This window comes from Myodes glareolus, chromosome 25 (genome assembly GCF_982192425.1).
Source record: "Myodes glareolus chromosome 25, mMyoGla1.1, whole genome shotgun sequence".
Lineage (NCBI taxonomy): Eukaryota > Metazoa > Chordata > Mammalia > Rodentia > Cricetidae > Myodes > Myodes glareolus.
Genome location: NC_142050.1, coordinates 27,368,243 through 27,373,765, shown reverse-complemented (window position 1 = coordinate 27,373,765; position 5,523 = coordinate 27,368,243). Strand labels below are relative to the sequence as shown.

General features: G+C 46.1%; 1 pseudogene; it reads left to right on the top strand.

The window, feature by feature from the left end:
* The first annotated feature begins 1,711 nt into the window (after positions 1-1,711).
* LOC125411082 (large ribosomal subunit protein eL31 pseudogene) lies at positions 1,712-2,092 on the top strand (annotated as a pseudogene).
* The last annotated feature ends 3,431 nt before the right edge of the window (positions 2,093-5,523 follow it).

Genomic DNA, 5,523 nt, shown 5'->3' with positions numbered 1-5,523 from the left:
CTAGCTTGTGTCAAGTTGACATAAAATTAACAATCACACTGGCCCCTTCTTTTTGTTTGTTTGTTTTTCCCTCCCTTCCTTCCTCCTTTTCCTCTTCCTTCCTCCTCCTCTCTCCCCTCCCTCTGTGTGTGTGTGTGTGTGTGTGTGTGTGTGTGTGTGTGTGTGCGCACGCACACATGTGTGTGTCTCCCTCCCTCCCTCTCTCACTGAAATGGATAGAGCCTCACTATGGAGCCCAGGCTGACCTCCCAAGCACCAGAACTATGTGAATAGCACCAGGCCATCCAGGGATACACAGACTATCTTGTTTAAAAAAAAAAAAAAAAACCAACCAAATGAAAAGATACAAACTTGCAAAGGTCAGGGACTGGACCTGCTAGGTCTTTGAAGGCCCTCAAAGCCCGATCCACTGTAGTAATGTGCCTAACTTACAGCAAAAAACAGGACTAGTAAAAACAAACAAACAAAAGACAAGCCAGACTTCACTAAAATTAAAAATATTTGTTTTTTAAAGTTTACTGTCACATGCCTGGGGTGCCTGAGGAAAGTAAATGTGTGCTGGCAAGATGACTCGTCAGTAAAAGCGCCTGCTGTCCAGGCCTGACTAGAACCAACCTTGCTGACTTCCACACCTGAGCTGATGGTATGCACGTGCTTGTATGCGCACGCGCGTACACACACACACACACACACACACACACACACACACACACATACACACACACGCAAAATGATGATGATGATGCTGGTGACAAGCTAAAGCGGAAGGAAAAGACAGATAACTTGATTGAGGGGCCATTATGGGGCTAATAAGAAACTTGGCACTACAGAGATTCCCTACAGAGATTCCTAGGAATCCACAAAGATGACCCCAGTAAGACTCTAAGCAATTGGGGAGAGGGGGCCTGAACTAACCTTGCCCTGCAGTCAGATTGATGACTGCCTTAAATGTCATCATAGAACCTACATCCAGCAACTGATGTAAGTAGAGGCAGAGACCCACAGTGAAGCACTGGGCTGAGCTCCCAAAGTCCAGTCGAAGAGAGGGAGGAACAATAATATGAGCAAAGGGGTCAAGACCACGATGGGGACACCCACTGAAACAGCTGACCTGAGTTAATGGGAGCTCACCAACTCCAGCCTCGCAGCAAGGGAACCAGCATAGGACCAAACTAGACCCTCTGAATGTGGATGACAATTGTATGGCTGGGACAGACTGTGGGGTCACTGGCAGCGAGACCAGAATTTATCCCTAGTGCCTTCTGGAACCCACTCTCTTTGGAGTGATACCTTGCTCAGCCTAGATACAATGGGGAAGGTCTTGGTTCTGCCTCAAAGTGATGAATCAGACTTTGTTGACTTCCCATGGGAAGTCTTCTCCTCTCTGAGAGGTGAATGGGGGGTGGGGGGGAGCAGGAGGAAGGGAGGGAGAGAGAACTTGTATTGGTATGTAAAAATGAGAAAAGATAGTTTTTAAAATAAACAAATAAATAGGAAAAGAAAAAGGGAATCATCTTTGGGCCACACAACATGCCTACAAAATCTAAAATTCTAGGGCTGCAACTCAGCAGCCTATGCTTTTTTAAAAAGCTCTAAGCAAGACATACTGGCTCATGCCTGTAATGTCTGCACTGAGGAGGCAGGGGCAGGAGAATCACCTTGAATTGGAGGACATACAATCCCTTGCACCAGTCTTTTCCAGCTTGGGCCCGGCAGAATGGCTCCCGCAAAGAAGGGTGGCGAGAAGAAGGGCCGTTCTGCCATCAACGAGGTGGGGATCCAAGAATCCACCACCAACATTCACAAGCGCATCCATGGCGTGGGCTTCAAGAAGCGTGCCCCTAGGGCACTCAAAGAAATAAGGAAATTTGTCATGAAGGAGATGGGGACTCCAGATCTGCGGATTGATACCAGGCACAATAAAGCCATCTGGGCCAAAGGAATAAGGAATGTTCCATACCGTAGCTGGGTACGTTTGTCCAGAAAACGTAATGAGGATGAGGACTCACCAAACAAACTCTACACATTGGTAACTTACGTGCTTGTTACCACATTCAAAACTCTACAGACAGTCAATGTGGATGAGAACTAACCGACTGACTCTCAAATAAAGTTGGAGAACAACGGAGAAAAAAAAAACAACAAAACATTTTGGGCTAAGCAGTGAGTTCCAGACCAGTTGATGTTACAGAGTGACACACTGTTGCCATTTCTCCCCCAAGCCTTCCAGAGCAAACCAAACAATAGAGAAGCCTGCTAGGTGACAGTGCCCCACGCCCAGGTTTGAGAATCACTGGTCAAGACACTGTGGGAGAGCCTGCCAGTCCTGTCTCAGTTCCTGTTCTTGCTGAGTGTGCATTTTCCCTGTTGTTACCGCTGGGCTTCCTGCTGCTCGTTGGGCCTATGGTTTTACAGTAGACTTGTATGATGAGCGAGCATTCTGCTCTAAACGCCAGTAACTGTCCCACTAGGAAACTTCAGTAGCAAAATGAAGGTGTGGCTGTCATTCCATGTGTAGTTGCTGTACTTGCGATGACTTCAGAGCTTGACATAGACGTGCACTCTAGACCTTGCCCTGGAGTCCTGGATTTAATGGAGCTTGAAAAGCAGATGAGCAAGAAGTCCACCCCCCATCTGCGGCAATGGATAACAGAACAACATCTAAAGGGTCAGGCGGCCTAGCGATGGAGGCAGAGGCGGAGAGGCGGAGGCTGGTGGGTCTCTGTGAGTTCAAGGCCAGCCTGTTCTACAGAACTAGTTCTAGGACAGGCTCCAAAGCTACACAGAGAAATCCTATCTTGAAAAGAAAGAAAAGAAAGAAAGAAACAAAGTATCAGTCATGGAAGTTCGAGTCCTAGCCGAGTGATGTATTTAGGCCTTGGGAGAAGAGAAGTTAGAAAGTCTGTCTGTAGAGCAGTCTAAAGATTAGGGGACAATAAGAAAGGCAGTGGCTGAGTCAAAGGTCTAGATCCACAACACGGAACTAGGACAGGTATACCCTAAGTGCAGACCAGGCAGAGGGGCAGGGGAGAGGGGAGTCCACTCCACAGGGGAGTCATCTCCACTTAGATGACTAAGTGCCCACTTCTCAGGAAGAAGTCCCTGCTGGGAAGCAGGGAAATGCCAGCTGTGTGCAAGGCTATGTGACTGTGATTGTCTGAAGTGATTGTCTGAGCCTGGTGTAGTCAAAGCATTGTTTGGTTTCCTGCTTCCTTTTCTCATTAAATACATTGTAATCTCGGTTACTTGAGAGGCTGAGGCGGGAGGATTTCAAGAGCAAGATTCTGTCTCAAAAGTAACTCAAAACTGGACTAGACTATGTGTTTGGAAGAAAGCAGTGTGAGGGTTGGTGCCAACGCTGTCAGATCACCAGGTCCACCCTGCATTTGAGAGAAACATAAGGTATACCCTGTCCCGGCCATGAGCAAAGCTTTTTCATTCACTATCCTTACAGTTTGGGCTACAGTTTGACCCTTATCACCCTGAAGTAAACTAGGTGAAGGGTGAGGACATCGAGCGTAATGTGAATTATACAAATTCATCTAGAGAGGAGTGTGTAGCTCAGCGTTAGAGTGCTTTCCTAACATGCATGAAATCCTGGGTTCAGTTCATACACACCACAAAAATAAACAATGAATCTTGTTGAGAGAAAACTGCCCTCCCCTTTCCTCTGTCAATCTCCCAGAGAGAAAAAGCTCAACGGGGAATTGAAGAATCCAAGGGACGAGGAGAAGTCAGGGACCAGTCCCCAAACTTCGCATGTTTTTTCTCTATTTCCCCGGGGTATTTTGCAGTGGTTTTGTTTTGTTTCATTTTGTTCTGAAATGAATTTCATTTAGTTCATAGTGAAAAGACACTAGCCCACCTGGTGCTTCTCTAGTCAGCATTTCACAAAGCTACCCCTCAGCACAGCTGGCTCTCACTGACGGGCTGAGCTCTGGGCTCTCACCATCTTAGAGACACAATATTCTTGTTTGCCATCCCCGACTCTAGCTCCTCCCATCAGCGTCAATTTACTTTGCAAGGAAATATGAGAAAAGGGGGCTGTGGCTCAGGGTACCTAGGAGTTGGAAAGCCAAAGGCAGACGCCATCTGTTGTCAGTCAGTGTCCTTAGCCTCCACAGATGGTTCAGCTGAGGGGAGAAAATGTTGGGTTTGCGGTGCCTCAGGCTGGAGGAATTCAGTCTAAAGCACTTGTCGTGCCCTGAGGGCTGATTAGCTAGGAGATGTTGGTCAAGAAGATGAAGCTACAGGGCTTTCTTCTTTCAGAAAAGGATTTATCTAAACAGGGTGGTAGTGACACCTTTAGTTCCAGCACTCAGGATGCAGAGGCAGGTGGATCTCCGAGTTTGTAGCCAGTCTGGTCTATAGAGGGAGTTCCAGGACAACTAGGGTTACAAAGAGAAACCTTGTCTTGGGAAATAAAAAAGGATTTATTTTTATTTTATATGTATGAATGTTTTGCCTGCATATATGTACATGTACCACTGTTATGGGGAGACCACCAAAGACAACCACTCAGACACAGTTTATGGCTAACTGAAAGTCTTTACTCCACTGGGTATGGTTGTACACACATTTAATCCCAGGATTCAGGAGGCAGAGACAATCAGATATTTGTGAGTTCCAGGCCAGCCTGGTCTTCAGAATGAGTTCCAGGACAGCCAAGGTTATACAGTGAGACTCTGTCAAAAACAAACAAACAAGTAATACATAAATAAAAAAGGAAGTCTTTAATACATTTGGAGGGACTAAATTTAGGAATCTGGGTCCTAAGTATAGCCCTGAGCATTTAGATCAAGAGGCCTTTAAAGTCAAAAGCAACATCCTATCATCTCTCTCTGCTAGGGGTGTGAGTGGGCGGTGGAGGTGGGGGGTGTTGTTTGCACAAGCAGGAAGTTTAACAGAAGCTAAGACAAACAGTTAACTGGAGGTGGGTTCTACACAAAAAGCTAAGATAAGTTATCTAGGGTTATCTGGACTTGGGTTCCTAGGATAGATAGAGTTGGGTAATTTTTCATGGGATTCTCCATCAAAGAAATCAAATTTTAGTGAAATCTGAAATGGCCTCAGCAGGAATATAAGATGGAGGAACCTGTGCTGTGCACTGCCTTGCCCTGTTGCACCATATGTTAGCATGGTGCTATGCCCAAGTTTCTGGTCCCCAAATGAATTCACAGAGCCAGATTTCTGATGCAAATTACACAAGGGTTTTTAATATTCAAAGTCAAGCTTGCGTAACACCTTTCCAGCACCCCAGCATGGTGGGTGTGGAAAGTGTGACCATGAGCCCTGGAAAGGTAGAACTTTCAAAGAGGAAACATCGTAATCAGGGGAGTTCACGTCCTGTCGCCTTGGGATTGGGTAAGAAGGGCATAGGATAAGATAGTTTCTGAAACCGTTGGTCAGTTTTTGGGTGCAAAAGCCTAACAAAAAGCCATTAATAACGATAAGTTATCTTCAAGGACAGGATGCCTCCCAAGAACATTTAACCTTGTTAAATTTTATAGCCCTGCTCCCTAA